Raw genomic sequence first — 19,714 nt, forward strand, 5'->3', positions numbered from 1 at the left:
TTATTTGTGGTTCCAGGACGCATTTTCTAAAACCCGGCCTTATCTCGCACATTTGCATCAACAGTGACCAACTGGTAAAATTTCAAGCTCCTAGCTTTAGCCGTTTTGGCTGGGCGTTGATGATGAGTCAGTCAGTTAGTCACTTATCACCAAGCTCATTTACATATATTTTTGTATATGTATGTCCAGCGGCAAATTCAAAAAAATTATTTTGACCTCTTAAAATTATTTTGACCTCTCTTAAGCATATTTCTCGAAAATCGGTATTTCCTCAAGAAATATTAAGTCTGCAATGCACTTTGTACCTACTGGTTAAAACAAGGACTTCATACAGGCTGCGGCAATTTCAAGACGCTGTTCTCAAAATTTTCACTACGTCAAACGCAAAATGGGTTGCCACCACTTTGCTTAAATTTTCATAGCAGCCCTCAATCAATATGAGCGCCTACGCCAAATAATTTATCGGCGTCAATTTTAAGTCAATCCGCCATTGGTTTCATTTGAAAAATCATATGACCGCAAATGTAAACAAAGCAGTAACATTAAAAAATTAATTTTCAATTTCAGCATGTATTTTATTGTACCGTAATAACTTACAATTAATGTGCGTCCGTCTGTCCATCTAAATTTTAGATTCCAAAACTTGTAATCACGCTACAGGTCTAAATTTCGATTGGATCGTGCACATGGGGGTCCCTGAGAGGAAAAAGCCTATTGTGTTTGATGATGGTCGGATAATATTCAGGGGTCGGAATAGACAAACAACTTACGTGGAGAAAAATTATTTTTTTATTCATATGCGATTATTTCCATTTCAACTGAGGGTGTTTCCAAGCCTGTCAATGAAGGAAGACAACATAGACTTTATAATGATTCAAAGTAGGTTGTTAACCAACGGAGATATTACAATATTCGCTAATTCAACCCAATTTTTCCTTTTTGGTCTTTAAATTGTAATGACGAACGTCACAGGTTTGGGTAGGGTCCTTCCAAAAGCAAAGCCTTACAACGAAAGTATAAAATCTCACTATTAAAAATTATGTAATGTGTGTTGGCGTAAGTGTATATAGAAGCAACCTTTCTTTCAGAAAGTGTCTATAGAAGCAACCTTTCTTTCAGAAAGTGTCTATAGAAGCAACCTTTCTTTCAGAAAGTGTCTATAGAAGCAGCCTTTCTTTCAGAAAGTATCTATAGAAGCACACTTTCCTTTAGAAAATGACTATAGAAGCACCCTTTCCTTTAGAAAATGACTATAGAAGCACCCTTTCCTTTAGAAAAGGACTATAGAAGCACCCTTTCCTTTAGAAATGGACTATAGAAGCGCCATTTCTTTTATGAAAGGGCTATAAAAGCACCCTTTAATTTAGAAAAGGACTATAGAAGCACCCTTTCTTTCAGAAAGTGCCTATAGAAGAATCCTTTGCTTCAGAAAGGGACTATAGAAGCACCCCTTTCTTTCAGGAAGGGTCCATAGAAGCACCCTTTCTTTCAGAAAGGAACTATAGGAGCAACCTTTCTTTCAGAAAGGGACTACAGAAGCACCTTTCTTTCCGAAAGGGACTACAGAAGCACCCTTTCTTTCAGAATGGGACTATAGAAGCACCATTTCTTTCAGAAAGTGCCTATAGAAGCATCGTTTCTTTCAGAAAGGGACTACAGAAGCATCCTTTCTTTTAGAATGGGACTACAGAAGCATTTTTTCTTTCAGAAAGGGACTATAACAGCACACTTTCTTTTAGAATGGGACTACCCTTTCGTTCTGAAAGAGACTCTAAAGCACCCTTTCCATCAGAAAGGCACTACAGAAGCTCCTATTCTATATAATAAAATACAGCCTGATAATTAAAACGCAAATCAAAAATAGTTTTATTTTCTTAAGTACTCTACAGCATGATTTACAGCCTGTTTATATATGTCGATACGAAATCGTATACGAATGAAACACACCCAAACTTTAAGGACCTTTTTCGCTATTTCGAAAAAAAAATGAATGTGAATGAAAAACACCTAAACTCGTGTATCATTTTCAAATTTTGTATTTGTTTTGAAGCTAAAACAAAGTCAATATTATCATGAAAACCAAAGTTTAGCTGTTTTTCGTTCGCATTCAGTCCTTTAGTTTTCGATATATTATTTCCTTTGCTGTTGCCTCAAGAAAAAAAAAACAACTTTGAAAAACACATTCGAGTTTGATAGTATTTATACGCATACATTTTCTTATCGACATACAAAAACAGACTGTTATACACTTTGGCTTAAGTTGAATGTTTTCATTAAACTCGGCTCGGGTCCATATTTTTACACAGGTAGGTCTCGTGATCCTAATCACAAATATATACAACATTTATTGCGGAAATCCATACTTCCAGAGATATGGGCCTCTGAAGTTCCGAAAATTCCCTTTTTAAAGGCCGACTATTTCGACAAAAATGTATGATTTTAAAGGATATTTTGTTCCCGTTCCCTAGATTTGCACCTGTCCATGGGTGAAAGCCTTAAATATCCGGGTAAAGGCCGGCTATTTAGAGAAACGTTTAAATTTTAAAGAAAACTTGGTTCCCGTTCCCTAGATTTGCACCTGTCCATAGGAGAAAGTATTAAATCTCCGGCCGAAGGCGGGCTATTTAGAGAAACTTTTGATTTAAAAGAAAATTTGGTTCCCGTTCTCTAGATTTGCACTTGTACATAGGAAAAAGTCTTAAATCCCCGTCCGAAGTCCGGCTATTTAGATAAAATGTATGATTTTAAAGAGAATTTTGTTGCCGTTCCCAGGATTTGCGCTTGTCCGTAGAAACATTCTTAAATCCCCGGCCGAAGGGCGTTCTATTTATAATAAAATATATAAGATAGTATATTCCTTAAGCTTTACAATAGTACCCATATCATTATCCGTTCAAAAATAGCGAAGTTACATACAAAGGAATTTTCGGAACTTCAGAGGCCCATATCTCGGAAAGTATGGACTTCCGCAATAAATGTTATATATATTTGGGCCAGATCTATTCACAATTTCTTTGCACCACTCCACAAGAGCCTTTTTGCGCAATTGCCCACTTTTGCCGGGTCTGACGAGAAAAAATCCATTTTTGCTGCCAGGTTTTCATGTAATATCAAATGTTAGTTGGTGGAAGATATGCCCGATGATGCCTCTATCTCAAGGTACATAACCTGGCGATCTTACACTACCCGTTCTAGCACGGGTTAATTATTTTCTGGCACAACGCCGATTTTGGACCAGGTTCGCGATCGGTTTTTGAGGAATTGTTTATTTTCATCCTCTTCTTCTGTACCATTCACACAGATATGATAGCCTGCGTTACACAATAGCTGTGTCTTTTTACGTGATAATTTGCAATAATAGGTAATGGGTGTGTTTGTTTATTAAACAATAGGTGTGTTCGTTTACTCAACAATTTGTACAAATTTGTACAAGTCCAGTAACTTCTTGTAATCGACTAAGGTCTTTTACATTGTACTGTAGAGTAAACGAATAACATCCAGCAACAATTTGTACAAATTTTGAGTAAACGAACACACATTATTTGTATAAATTTGTGCAAAGTCAATATCTTCTTATGGCTTGTTTATACTCATGCTCCGAAATTATCTGGGTTTCACGAAATCCTGAAACACACCCTGGTGTTTACATTAATTTTTTGTTGATTTCAAGCATATCACAATAATCAAGGTATGTACATATGCGCAGCTGATCAAACATTAATTTTCAAAACAAGTTTTTGTAAATTGTAAAAATATACGATAATAGCTTTGTTTCTTTTACTTTTTTAATAGTAAGAGTGGTAAAAGTGTCAAAATTGCTCTCTCATGAACATTTTTTACCAGAAAAGTAAAGGAACGGAAAAATGGTAAATGTGGCAGCAATGTCAAAAAGAAACATAAAAAAATCAATTTTCGTCTTTTACTTCAAAGTTTTTAATTTAGTTTTGTCAGCGTTCGACTTTTTCTTCTGTTTTTCGTCCATTTTCTTCTTCATTGTGAAATAATCGTCAAACAAAAGCCGAAAAATCAATTCTGCCATTTTTACCTGCATAAATTTGTCTGGTAACCTGTGGTAGAAGAGAAAGCCGATCTCTCTCCTCTCTCACTCTCTTAAAAATTGCTTCCAGTTTTGCCACTTTTCGGAGGTAAGGAACGCTTTGCAGGTTAAAAATGGCAACAAATGGTAACCTCAGGTAAGTAAAGGAACACAGCTAATATAGAACTTTTCTGCTTTATTTCGAAAATTATAGTAAAAGTATAATAAATAAGCAAATACAAAGTTATTTTATTATTTAGACATCATAATTAGAATTTTTTGTGTTCAAGAACCTGCCAAATGTTATTACGTGCGTTCCCGTACTCCGAAATCTAGCAAGACTAGCACTTCTCTTTAAAAATTTCATTTTCCCGTTCCCGTATTTTTTTTACAAATTTGTATGAAAAGCAATTTTTTGACAATTCGATATCTTTTCTAACATTAAGGTTCAAAAACACAATGAAAAATTAACATTGTAACTAAGTTATATAATTTATTCACCTTGTTTACAAATTTTGATACTAAAATGTTTGTTGCACAATTCACCATCTACCTTTTTTATTGTAATACATGAAAAGTGTTTCTACTTTTGGTATTTTTTTAGGCAAAAACAGAGTTGTACATCATGTGTACTGTGATTTCGATGCTGATTTCGCTGAAATCACGAAATGAGATGATTTCATTTGTGTATGCAAAACATGGTAAATTTTGCTTGATTTCGGAATCACGAAACGCCGTTAAAATCACGAAACCATGCCGAATGGAAACCAAGCATTAGCTTTGTTCCTTTAGTCCCGGGCCACACTAGAGTAATTTCAATGAAATTTTGCCATGAAACTGTCTTTTTTGAGAAAAACACTTAGTTTCAAGAAACTAGTGTACACGGTTTCATTTGTCCTCAATTTTGTTTTGTTGCAATATTCGTATGAAACAAACAGACCGTTTTATTTTACATTTTCTTTTACTTTCATGTAAATTTCAGTGAAATTATTCTTAGTGTGGCCCGGGAATTACTTTACTCGAAAAGCGTTCCCTTACTTCTGACACCATACAATTCATATGGGAGCAGTTAACAACTTTTACTACTTTGGCCGGTTTTACCATTTTCAAAAGTAATGGAACATACCACTTGTAATCGACTTATAGTACGTTTACGAAATTAAGGGGATTTCGAAAATTTCGAAATCTCATCTGAAACCATTGAATTTCATTTGACGTGTAAGCAATGGAAAAAGACAGTTGAAGATTAGTGGATTTCGTAAATGTAAACCTATAATAAGACATTTTGCATTGTACTGTAGAGTAAACGAACCTCTACTATTTTGTATTTATATCAATGATCTACCGGACACTTTGAGACATTGTCAATCACTTGGTCTGTTCCTTTAATTTTGAAAATGGTAAAACTGGCAAAAGTAGCAAAAGTTGTAATCTACTTACATATGAATTGTATGGTGTCTGAAGTAAAGGAACGCTTTTCGAGTAAAAAGTTGTAAAACTTGAAGACTCTTGTACGTAAAGGAACAGGGCTACTTATTTATGCTGATGATGTACAACTGTATTTGGGATCGAACTCAAAGAATTTGCAAGCAACATGTAATAAAAGCTTTGTTCCTTTACGTGCAAGAATCTTCAAGTTTTACAACTTTTTACTCGAAAAGCGTTCCTTTACTTCAGACACCATAGAATATGTGTGTTCGTTTACTCAAAATTTGTACAAATTGTTACTGGATGTTGTCCGTTTACTCTGCAGTACAATGCAAAAGGCCTTAGTCGATTACAAGAAGTTACTGGACTTGTACAAATTTATACAAATTGTTGTTTATTGCAACATGTTGCTAGAAAATACAAACAGTTGCAAGCTGACACAAAAAACAAGGCAGATGCATCGTTGAATTGCTACACTAAAAATAATTTAAAATGTAAAAATTTGTAAGCAAGGCAGAAAAATTAAATTTGTTTCGATGTACAAAGTTGATTTTAATCAACCAAGACTAATATTTACGCTGTCTAAACGATAAAATAATTCGTTTATTTATTTTTGATGGGCAAACTGCGATAAAGTGATTCTTTATTTGCTCTTTAGTTAGCTTTAGTAGCATAATGTGCTAAAATTTTCAGTACTAAACAATACATTTGTAATTTGACCTATGTTTTTTGAGACGAATTCAATTTACAAAAAATTCTTTTGACGTTTAAATTCGATCAGATGGGCTGATGCATCTACCCTTGTAATTGTGCTATGAAAATAAATCACTGACTGCAATTTAAATCCCCAAAATGTATATCTAAATGCAATGAGATTTTTTCTGGATTTATTAAATCCAGTCGAGGATTTATGGCTAGTCTAAATGAGCTATAATGCTTGGTTTATATTTACGAAATCCACTGGATTTCAACTGTCAATTCCATTGCTTAAACGTCAAATGAAATCGAATGGATTTCGGATGAGTTTACATTTGACGTATACGCAAAGGAATTGACAGTTGAAATCGAGTGGATTTCGTAAATGTAAACCAAGCATAAGACAACAATGAGTAGTGGAATTCTGTGACTCATTTTTCGAGTTACCAAATGGTGAAATTAAAATGCTTATACATTCGTTAATTATCGAAATTTGTCGGTAAGTTAGCAGTCAATATGAAGTTTTCGCTAACTCCTAATTCATAATTTTGTGTTTTCATTTTACCGATTTTGTTCGGAATTCCGCTACAGGTGGACTTAGAGTCCGACTGTGTTGACTGTGGACACTACTATTCAAATATTGTAATTAGCTCTGTTCGATAACCCAAACATTTTTACAAGCATTTACAAAATGCAGTTCGATAACAAATTTGTTCACGTTCACACCAGCATTTGAAACACGTTGTTCGCCCTCATAACTACGTACACGAATTAACCCGTTCATACGACATGGTACACAACTCATAGTAACATGATTCATATTTTCTTACTTTCTGTTTACTGATTTTAAAGAAAGTTTCAGCAAAAAGACGAGTAAAATTAATTGATGTGAATGGGGAAAATAATTGTGCATCTTTCAAATATCTATTTAATATTAAATTGCATTCTTTTCATTCATGTTTTCTATTTTTTCTCACAACTTTGGTGTTATCATTACATTTTTTAGTTTTTCTACTTTGAAAATTAACGAGAGAGAGACATGTCAAAACAGAATTTGTGTATACAGACTTTCAGGCAGGTATTTGACTTTTGTTCCTCGATTTGTTCGCAAATTTGAAACAACGGGCGAAAATGTAATTGCAATGAAAGAGAATAGAAAATTTGCAATGCTTTGAATGTATACTAATCGTTGAACCGTTTACTTTTCATTCATGTTTTGCATTATTTCTAGAAATGCACTACATTTTAAAATTTTGTATTTTGTCTGTCATAATTAATTTATTTCGATAAATGCTCTCATTTGTTAGAGATGGGACATATTTTATCGTCGTTCGGAGAGTAATATAAAATATAGAGTAAAAATCGTTGCTCGTTTACAAAATTTTGTATGGGAAATGAAGTAATTATATCGTAGAACTTGAATTTGTTGCATGGACATGAAAGCAGTCTTTACTTGGGACGTTATCTAACAGACCTATTGACAATTTGGTTTTCATAAAACCATAGATATCTTCGTTTACCCAATAATTTGTACAAATCCAGTAACTTCTAACTAACTAGGCGTTTACACCAGACAGTTTGTCTTCAAATACAACTCTGATTTACTAACACATACATACGTTTGCCGTTTGTCTCCCAGCTGTCCATCATTTTTTCACAGACAGTAAGGAAGACAAACTTTTGGCATTTTTTGTAAAAATAAGTGAGATAATAATTGAAATGTGTTGAAAACAAAAGAACATGAGCAAAGACAAAATATGTGAATGGAAAACAAAAAGATGTCGATGATTTTCATTCAAAATTTTACAACTGTTTTTGCAGTTGTCGGGACGAATACGTCACACAGCCATGTTGTGGGATTTTGACAATCAATACATGAAGTCAACAGTCCTGTCATTTGTAAACGCAGGGTAAACGATGAAAGGCCTGGGTACTTAAGCTACCTCGCCTGCTTACCTTGCTAGTTTCTGATAAAATAATAAAAAAGAAAAGGGCAACCCAGTTCGAAACTTGCTCGTTCTTCTAGCCATACAAAGAAGCAAAAGGGCATGTTTCCTAACAATTTGTGGTGATGTAGAAAACCAGCCGTTTGGATTAGCCTACAAGATTGTGACTAAAAAACTGAAGTGCTTTAGCTCATGTACACCTACAGATGATAAAACGCTAAGTAATATTGTGAATCACCTCTTTCCTCATCAAAAGGTAACAACATGGGCAACATACGACCCCGGTGGACAGTTTGTTTACCCCCCTGTCACATCAGCGGAGATAAATATTGCCATCTCGAAACTCGATGATTCCAGCACCAGGCCTAGATGGAATTCCCAATTATGTCCTAAAAGAGATTATGAAGTGCTGTGGTGGACAGTTGCTTAAGTTATTTAACACATGCTTGGAATTTCGATCCATCCCATCAATATGGAAAAGGCAAAGGTTAGTGCTACTGCCTAAAAATGACAAGCCTCTGGAAAACCCTCGTCATATCGCCCACTATGTATGATAGATACATGCGGAAAACTCCTTGAGAGCATTATCCGCGATAGACTGGAAGAGTGCATCGAACGTGCAGAAGGCTTATCGGAATACCAATTTGGCTTTAGAAAAAGGAGATCTACGATTGATGCCACAAAAATGGTAATCGACATCGCAAAGGCAGCAATTCATGGTCAAAGCTGGAAAAAAGGGACGAAAGAATATTGTGTGGTCGTAACACTAGATGTTAAAAATGCATTCAACTCAGCTAATTGGGAGAATATAACAGGAGGATTACCACCATGATCCGTCCTTGGACCGCTTCTATGGAACGTGATGTATGATGGCGTTTTACCGTTAAAACTTCCACAGAAAGCTAGTATCATTGGGTTTGCGGATCATTGGGTTTGCTCGTTCTATGGAATAAAGTCAAAGCAACATTTGATAAGTGCTTCTATTATCTTCAGACCTCCGAAAAGCCAAACACTTGTAGCATCACTTCTGCCAAGAGTAAATATGTTATCGCATACCAATCATATATGCGTACTCTGGCGAGTATAAATAGAAAGGTAGCTGCACTTCGTGCAACACCCACTCCTTCCATTCAGCCATACATGACTCCAAGGTTGGATGATTCGCATCCATCCAGGAATCACACTTCGATTCTTTCTACAAATGAGAGTGCTACGCACAATATTAACTTGCCTCCTAGTGATATTGATGTATTCAATGGAGATTTTGAGACATTCCGAGACTTGCTTTCAGCAGTCTACATTAACAACTCCAGCATAAGCGAGGTTAAACGGTTGTGCCATTTAATCTATAAAACAATCGGTGAGGCTCGCGAACTTGTTTCCAAGTTCCCTCTCATCACTCGAAGTTTTGATTTAGCATAGAAGGCATTATTAGATGCATACGACAACGTCCGCTTCTTGGTAAATAATCAAATTAAAGTGCTATTTGACCTTCCGGTCCTTAACGTAGAGACAAGTTCGGGTCAGAAGAACTTACAGCGTAGTATAAATCGGTGCATTTCCGCCCTGACCATCTACGATATGTCAACTAACGGTTGGGATCCATTATTAGTATTTCTTTGTATTCAGCGATTACCAAGAGACACTGTTACCTTATAGGAGCAAAGCATTACAAATAAATCAGCTTTGTCTTTATTAGTCCGGTCAAAATAGACATTGAAATAGCAAAAATTCCCATAAACTGAATTTTGGTGGAGAGCTAGGGTTTGCCATTAGAAGCAACGTCCTAAAAGTCCCCATCGATCCCATGTGTGCAAAAAACATTATTCGGGGTCAAAGGTCAAAATTTAAGCGATTTTAGGTTATCGGATTTATTTTTTGAAAACGGTTGATCTAATCAAACAGTGACTAAAGTAAATATTGTAGACAGAAAAATTATCTACAAGTTTGACCCCTATAATTTTTTTCTTAGAAGGAACCATTCTTGTGATATAGCTGTTCTAAAAAACACATGATTTTTATGCACTTATTAGTGAAATATGCACATATTCAGACGAACCGCCTAAAATAAGCCAAGTAATCGGGTCTGTCCCCCAAAAACTAAATATTTTCTTGAAGAGCGCAATTATAGCTATCTTCTAAAAAAATTCCAACAAAATCGGAGTGTGTTAAGTAGATTTATTCAAGGTTAGAGTAATTTTATGCAAAAATAGCCCATTTAACCCACATGTATAAAGCCCAACGGGAACGACCCCAACGAAAACTCTCCGATTTTTTCAAGTTTTGACCGAAGGTAGGGTTTGTTGCGCAGATTACGGAAATGTATACTTTTCAACGGTTGCGGATCCGGTTCGCCGGTTATTAGACCCGAAAGGCCAAATTTAAAAACCGGGTTAGACCCGGTTCTACTGAACCGATTACTGCAAGGTGGATATCGTTTGAAAACTTACGGAAGTATCTAACACATAGTGTCGTTACTTTAACCGGTTCGCCTCATATTATACTTACGTGGCTAATTTTTTATTTGACCTTTAGATCGAGATATCTCGAAAATGGTAAGTCTTTTTTAAGAATCATAAAGACCAATCTTGTAGATAATTATTGATTCTACAACTTTTACTTTAGCGAGTTTTTGCTAAGTTTTACCGTTTTTGAAAAAAATTAAAAAATTTAATAATGCCTCCAAAAATGACCTTTGACCCCGAATTACATGTTTTGCACACATGGCATCGATTGGGACTTTTAGGACGCTGCTTCTAATGGCCAACCCTAGCTCTCCACCAAAATTCAGCTTTGTGGGAACTTTTGCTATATCCCCCTTATACGCATGTCTATTCTGACCGGACTATATGGAAAGATCTGGATATCTTTCTTACGGAAAGGATCCAAACTTTAGAATGCCTCCATAATATAGGGGGTTTAGATTCAAAACCCATCTCCGATGGTAAATATCAGCAAAAGCATTCTCCGAGTGCACCATATTCTAAGTCGTCTTTTTCAAATTCTAAGAAATATGGTCCAGTATGTTCCCGACAGAAGCATCAACTTCGAACTTGTGAGGAATTTCGAAAACATTCAGTTCCTGATCGTTTTGATATTGTGAAACGGAACTACTGCTGTGCCAACTGTCTTGTTCTTACTTCAATAAAAGACACCACAGTCTTTTACATTATGAGGTGACAGTAGGATCTCCCAATTCGGCGATAACATCGCCATCGACTTCTTTTTCTAGTCGTCGATATAGTTCTGAGACTGGTCCACAACCAAATTCGAGTCCGAGTTCGTCCGATTCGCCATCTATAAATACAACACAACTAAATTCTTTCACTTCCGTGAATAGACAGGTATTTCATACCACTTCATCCAATTATGTTGTAATGGGGACAACTATGGTGAATGTTATTCACAAGGGTACTTCATATCCGGTTCGTGCCATAATTGATTTAGCATCTGAATCATCGTTCATTTCAGAACGAGTGGTTTATAAACTCGGTATTTCTACCAACTCGACTTCGTCCTCGATTACTGGACTTAACAAATACGTTTCGGCTATTTTTCGAGAGCAATCTCCTCCATTGAGGTGGGGTCTTCCTTCAATATAAATTTATCTATTCAGGTTAACGCTTTGGTTCTTCCAGAACTATCAAATAATTGTCCATCAATTTCATCTAATATTGTCCTGTCTTCTCGACTGCCAAATATACGTTTGGCAGACCCAACTACGTTAGATTCCGGTCGAGTAGATCTCTTATTAGGAGCGGATATTTATACCAAAATAATTGCCGACGGTGTCATCCACAACGTACTTGGCACTAGAGCTGGCAAACACTCGATAGCACTATGGATAATATCGATACTTTATTTTGAATGTCACTGTCGATTGATAGTTTTTTCAATCGATATTATCGGACAAAACTGAATTGGCTAAATTTCCAATGTATTTTTTTTGGGTATTTATCATTCCGCCATGGTATTTATTTAGAATTCATGGAGTATTCATGATGTAAACGAAAAGAATGTGTAATTTTTACTATGATAAAATTGTTGTTCTTTTTAATTCGAAAAATAGTAAAAATTAATAGATTCTTGAAGTTCTGGAACAGATATATTTTTAGAAAGTGCAAATATGTCTAAACAACTCAAAATACCCTATAGCTTGCGGAACGTTTATATGGGAACTATAACCAAAATCGGACCTACAAAGTTGACTTTTGCGGTTTTAATGGTTTTTTCACCAGGAAATTTAAGATCTACAAATATTTGTGTTACCTCTTTCCACAGTGTGTTGAAACAAAAGACGATAGTATCGATAGTTTGAAATGAAAATATCGAAACTATCAAATGTTGCGGATATCGATAATTTGCCAGCTCTACTTGGCACTTAATTGGCACAAAATAGGTCTTTAGCTGGGTTCTAACGGGACCAATTCCATCCTCAAATATGTAGTCCAACGTTTTCGACTTCAAACATTTCCAATAATTGATCTTCCACATTATAATTTTATATTTCGAAATCATTTTTTCCGGTCGTCTTGTTTTAAAAACGCTTCGGGAAGTTTATTGTAAGACGATCGTTACTATGATAAAAAATGGATATATGATGCGGCGTCTCCTCTACGGGAGTTTTCATACGCCTTTCATAGTCACCAAAGCAGGGACTTTCATCCTAAACGGCAGAAGACAACCTTCTGGTACTTCTAGTTTCTGATAAAATAATAAAAAAGAAAAGGGCAACCCAGTTCGAAACTTGCTCGTTCTTCTAGCCATACAAAGAAGCAAAAGGGCATGTTTACTAACAATTTGTGGTGATGTAGAAAACCAGCCGTTCGGATTAGCCTACAAGATTGTGACTAAAAAACTGAAGTGCTTTAGCTCATGTACACCTACAGATGATAAAACGCAAAGTAATATTGTGAATCACCTCTTTCCTCATCAAAAGGTAACAACATGGGCAACATACGACCCCGGTGGACAGTTTGTTTACCCCCCTGTCACATCAGCGGAGATAAATATTGCCATCTCGAAACTCGATGATTCCAGCACCAGGCCTAGATGGAATTCCCAATTATGTCCTAAAAGAGATTATGAAGTGCTGCGGGGGACAGTTGCTTAAGTTATTTAACACATGCTTGGAATTTCGATCCATCCCATCAATATGGAAAAGGCAAAGGTTAGTGCTACTGCCTAAAAATGACAAGCCTCTGGAAAACCCTCGTCATATCGCCCACTATGTATGATAGATACATGCGGAAAACTCCTTGAGAGCATTATCCGCGATAGACTGGAAGAGTGCATCGAACGTGCAGAAGGCTTATCGGAATACCAATTTGGCTTTAGAAAAAGGAGATCTACGATTGATGCCACGAAAATGGTAATCGACATCGCAAAGGCAGCAATTCATGGTCAAAGCTGGAAAAAAGGGACGAAAGAATATTGTGTGGTCGTAACACTAGATGTTAAAAATGCATTCAACTCAGCTAATTGGGAGAATATAACAGGAGGATTATCACCATGATCCGTCCTTGGACCGCTTCTATGGAACGTGATGTATGATGGCGTTTTACGGTTAAAACTTCCACAGAAAGCTAGTATCATTGGGTTTGCGGATCATTGGGTTTGCTCGTTCTATGGAATAAAGTCAAAGCAACATTTGGTAAGTGCTTCTATTATCTTCAGACCTCCGAAAAGCCAAACACTTGTAGCATCACTTCCGCCAAGAGTAAATATGATATCGCATACCAATCATATATGCGTACTCTGGCGAGTATAAATAGAAAGGTAACTGCACTTCGTGCAACACCCACTCCTTCCATTCAGCCATACATGACTCCAAGGTTGGATGATTCGCATCCATCCAGGAATCACACTTCGATTCTTTCTACAAATAAGAGTGCTACGCACAATATTAACTTGCCTCCTTGAAATATTGATGTATTCAATGGAGATTTTGAGACATTCCGAGACTTGCTTTCAGCAGTCTACATTAACAACTCCAGCTTAAGCGAGGTTAAACGGTTGTGCGATTTAATCTATAAAACAATCGGTGAGGCTCGGGAACTTGTTTCCAAGTTCCCTCTCATCCCTCGAAGTTTTGATTTAGCATAGAAGGCATTATTAGATGCATACGACAACGTCCGCTCCTTGGTAAATAATCAAATTAAAGTGCTATTTGACCTTCCGGTCCTTAACGTAGAAACAAGTTCGGGTCAGAAGAACTTACAACGTAGTATAAATCGGTGCATTTCCGCCCTGACCATCTACGATATGTCAACTAATGGTTGGGATCCATTATTAGTATTTCTTTGTATTCAGCGATTACCAAGAGACACTGTTACCTTATAGGAGCAAAGCATTACAAATAAATCAGCTTTGTCTTTATTAGTCCGGTCAAAATAGACATTGAAATAGCAAAAATTCCCATAAACTGAATTTTGGTGGAGAGCTAGGGTTTGCCATTAGAAGCAACGTCCTAAAAGTCCCCATCGATCCCATGTGTGCAAAAAACATTATTCGGGGTCAAAAGTCAAAATTTAAGGGATTTTAGGTTATCGGATTTATTTTTTGAAAACGGTTGATCTAATCAAAAAGTGACTAAAGTAAATATTGTAGACAGAAAAATTATCTACAAGTTTGACCCCTATAATTTTTTTTCTTAGAAGGAACCATTCTTGTGATCTAGCTGTTCTAAAAAACACATGATTTTTATGCACTTATTAGGGAAATATGCACATATTCAGACGAACCGGCTAAAATAAGCCAAGTAATCGGGTCTGTCCCCCAAAAACTATATATTTTCTTGAAGAGCGCAATTATAGCTATCTTCTAAAAAAATTCCAACAAAATCGGAGTGTGTTAAGTAGATTTATTCAATGTTAGAGTAATTTTATGGAAAAATAGCCCATTTAACCCACATGTATAAAGCCCAACGGGAACGACCCCAACGAAAACTCTCCGATTTTTTCAAGTTTTGTCCGAAGGTAGGGTTTGTTGCGCAGATTACGGAAATGTATATTTTTCAACGGTTGCGGATCCGGTTCGCCGGTTATTAGACCCGAAAGGCCAAATTTAAAAACCGGGTTAGACCCGGTTCTACTGAACCGATTACTGCAAGGTGGATATCGTTTGAAAACTTACGGAAGTATCTAACACATAGTGTCGTTACTTTAACCGGTTCGCCTCATAATATACTTACGTGGCTAATTTTTTATTTGACCTTTAGATCGAGATATCTCGAAAATGGTAAGTCTTTTTTAAGAATCATAAAGACCAATCTTGTAGATAATTATTGATTCTACAACTTTTACTTTAGCTAGTTTTTGCTAAGTTTTACCATTTTTGAAAAAAATTAAAAAATTTAATAATGCCTCCAAAAATGACCTTTGACCCCGAATTACATGTTTTGCAAACATGGCATCGATGGGGACTTTTAGGACGCTGCTTCTAATGGCCAACCCTAGCTCTCCACCAAAATTCAGCTTTGTGGGAACTTTTGCTATATCCCCCTTATACGCATGTCTATTCTGACCGGACTATATGGAAAGATGTGGATATCTTTCTTACGGAAAGAATCCAAACTTTAGAATGCCTCCATAATATAGGGGGCTTAGATTCAAAACCCATCTCCGATGGTAAATATCAGCAAAAGCATTCTCCGAGTGCACCATATTCTAAGTCGTCTTTTTCAAATTCTAAGAAATATGGTCCAGTATGTCCCCGACAGAAGCATCAACTTCGAACTTGTGAGGAATTTCGAAAACATTCAGTTCCTGATCGTTTTGATATTGTGAAACGGAACTACTGCTGTGCCAACTGTCTTGTTCTTACTTCAATAAAAGACACCACAGTATTTTACATTATGAGGTGACAGTAGGATCTCCCAATTCGGCGATAACATCGCCATCGACTTCTTTTTCTAGTCGTCGATATAGTTCTGAGACTGGTCCACAACCAAATTCGAGTCCGAGTTCGTCCGATTCGCCATCTATAAATACAGCACAACTAAATTCTTTCACTTCCGTGAATAGACAGGTATTTCATACCACTTCATCCAATTATGTTGTAATGGGGACAACTATGGTGAATGTTATTCACAAGGGTACTTCATATCCGGTTCGTTCCATAATTGATTTAGCATCCGAATCATCGTTCATTTCAGAACGAGTGGTTTATAAACTCGGTATTTCTACCAACTCGACTTCGTCCTCGATTACTGGACTTAACAAATACGTTTCGGCTATTTTTCGAGAGCAATCTCCTCCATTGAGGTGGGGTCTTCCTTCAATATAAATTTATCTATTCAGGTTAACGCTTTGGTTCTTCCAGAACTATCAAATAATTGTCCATCAATTTCATCTAATATTGTCCTGTCTTCTCGACTGCCAAATATACGTTTGGCAGACCCAACTACGTAATACGGCGTTTATATTATAGTTTTTTGCAGGGTTAACCTTCTTTATGAGGATTTGTTTGAAGTATATACAATGGAAATGACATTTGAAACCCAGACCCACTGGGTTATCCTTGTTATATATAAACGGCCTATTAGATTCCGGTCGAGTAGATCTCTTATTAGGAGCGGATATTTATACCAAAATAATTGCCGACGGTGTCATCCACAACGTACTTGGCACTAGAGCTGGCAAACACTCGATAGCACTATCGATAATATCGATACTTTATTTTGAATGTCACTGTCGATTGATAGTTTTTTCAATCGATATTATCGGACAAAACTGAATTGGCTAAATTTCCAATGTATTTTTGGGTATTTATCATTCCGCCATGGTATTTATTTATGTCATGTTCACACGAGCGTTTCAATTACGTTGTTCGCCTGTCGAACGACGTACACGAATTAACCCGTTTCCACGACACCATTCGTAATTAACAGGAACATAAACAAAATTTCCTTCATTTTTGTTTCCTTGTTTTCACGAAAATTTTAACCGAAATCACATAAAATATACATTAAATGAGTAGGAAAAGCAATAGACTTTCCTTCAAATGTATCTTCTATATTTAACCACACACATTTCATTCATTTTATTCATAAATTCTGAATAATTTTGTATTTTCAATATATTTTTATACGTTTCTATTTTCAAAATTGAAGAGAGAGAGACATGTCAAAGCAATATTTGTGTATACAGACTTTCAGGTATTTGTTTCCTTTTTGTTTCTGATTTTTTACGCGATTTTGAACTAATGGACAAGAAATGTGTGTGGAATTAACAAGGAAACACGACCATCTTCCTTCTGCATCTATATAAAATGTTTAGTTCAAATTTTAACCGAAATCACATAAAATATACATTAAATGAGTAGGAAAAGCAATAGACTTTCCTTCAAATGTATCTTCTATATTTAACCACACACATTTCATTCATTTTATTCATAAATTCTGAATAATTTTGTATTTTCAATATATTTTTATACGTTTCTATTTTCAAAATTGAAGAGAGAGAGAGACATGTCAAAGCAATATTTGTGTATACAGACTTTCAGGTATTTGTTTCCTTTTTGTTTCTGATTTTTTACGCGATTTTGAACTAATGGACAAGAAATGTGTGTGGAATTAACAAGGAAACACGACCATTTTCCTTCTGCATCTATATAAAATGTTTAGTTCATTAATTTTCGTTCATCTTTTTCTTTTTTTCAAAAAATTTTTGTGTTTTCAAAAATTTTTCAATTTTGAATTTAAACATGTCATAATTAATTTTTTCGATAAATTCTCTCATTTGTTAGAGATGGGACATACTTATTCGTCGTTCAGACAGTATTTCTAATCGAACGACGTAGAAAAATCGTCGTTCGTTCATAGAATTTTGTGTGGGGAAATAAGTAATTTATTCGTAGTTATGGGTCGAACAACGAAAAGAGAACGAACGACGTACCGTGGAAACGGGCTATTAGAATTCATGGAGTATTCATGATGTAAACCATAACGTTTTCTAATAGTACGTTTACATATAACCGGATTTAATAAACGCTGGGTTTCAAATTTTCATAAAGAAGGTTAACCCGGTAAAAACCTATAATATAAACATGCTATAAGACAACGTCATAATGCATATCAGTGTCTTGAGATCCAGATTTTTTTTTAAATAGTAGAGCAGACGAAGAATGTTTAATTTTTACTATGATAAAATTGTTGTTCTTTTTAATTCGAAAAATAGTAAAAATTAATAGATTCTTGAAGTTCTGGAACAGACATATTTTTAGAAAGTGCAAATATGTCTAAACAACTCAAAATACCCTATAGCTTGCGGAACGTTTATATGAGAACTATAACCAAAATCGGACCTACAAAGTTGACTTTTGCGGTTTTAATGGTTTTTTTCACCAGGAAATTTAAGATCTACAAATATTTGTGTTACCTCTTTCCACAGTGTGTTGAAACAAAAGACGATAGTATCGATACTATCGATAGTTTGAAATGAAAATATCGAAACTATCAAATGTTGCGGATATCGATAATTTGCCAGCTCTACTTGGCACTTAATTGGAACAAAATAGGTCTTTAGCTGGGTTCTAACGGGACCAATTCCATCCTCAAATATGTAGTCCAACGTCTTCGACTTCAAACATTTCCAATAATTGATCTTCCACATTATAATTTTATATTTCGAAATCATTTTTTCCGGTCGTCTTGTTTTTAAAACGCTTCGGGAAGTTTATTGTAAGACGATCGTTACTATGATAAAAAATGGATATATGATGCGGCGTCTCCTCTACGGGAGTTTTCATACGCCTTTCATAGTCACCAAAGCAGGGACTTTCATCCTAAACGGCAGAAGACAACCTTCTGGTACTTCTAGCCGCAACTTAATGTCTGTCGACAAGACCAGCAGGTCCCGCTCTCTTCTAGGAAAGATTGCACAACGGGCTGCGTTATACGGCGTCTCCTCTACGTGAGTTTGTACTCGTCTTTCATAGTTCTAAAAAAATAGATCTACAAGCACTTGCTGGGATCACCGTCCCGGAGCCTGTTCTTATACGAGAGCTTGCACAGGCGCTGTTTGTTTGATCAACCGTTAACTATGATCGAGAGTTTGCACTTGCCTTTCATGGTTCTTCAAAAAATTAATACCTTCAAACACTTGCTTGGATCATCGTCCCGGAGCCTGCTCTTATACGAGAGCTTGCACGGGCGCTGTTTGCTTGGTTACTCGACTAACCATTACTAACAAAAGTCGTTGCATCATGATCGCCATACAACTGCTCACTGAACTGACTGCTACACCTTTCGTATCTTTATTTTTATAAAAATATTCGTTTATTTTGCAACAAACGTAGTTTTTGCAAGGCCGGCGGAATGTTAAAGTTCAAATGTGATTATTATTCTAATACGACTGACTTTTAGTCATGTGTCAACCCTCCTTGTCAGAAATAGTCTACTACGTTAATATTGACACATTCTGACAGGAGAGATTGACAATTTGCACGCCAAAGTCAAGTTAAAGCTGCGTTTGAGTGTGAGTGTGTTATTCAGCACAAGGCATAACAGACGAACTTCGTGCACAGACTCCGTCCACTTAACAACACTAACAACAATTATTGTTTACGAAAAAAGGTAAAAGCTTTACGAGCAAACATTCAATAAACA

The sequence above is a fragment of the Musca autumnalis genome, unplaced genomic scaffold (assembly GCF_047663935.1).
Source record: "Musca autumnalis isolate F117 unplaced genomic scaffold, ASM4766393v1 scaffold_137, whole genome shotgun sequence".
NCBI classification, from domain to species: Eukaryota; Metazoa; Arthropoda; class Insecta; order Diptera; family Muscidae; genus Musca; species Musca autumnalis.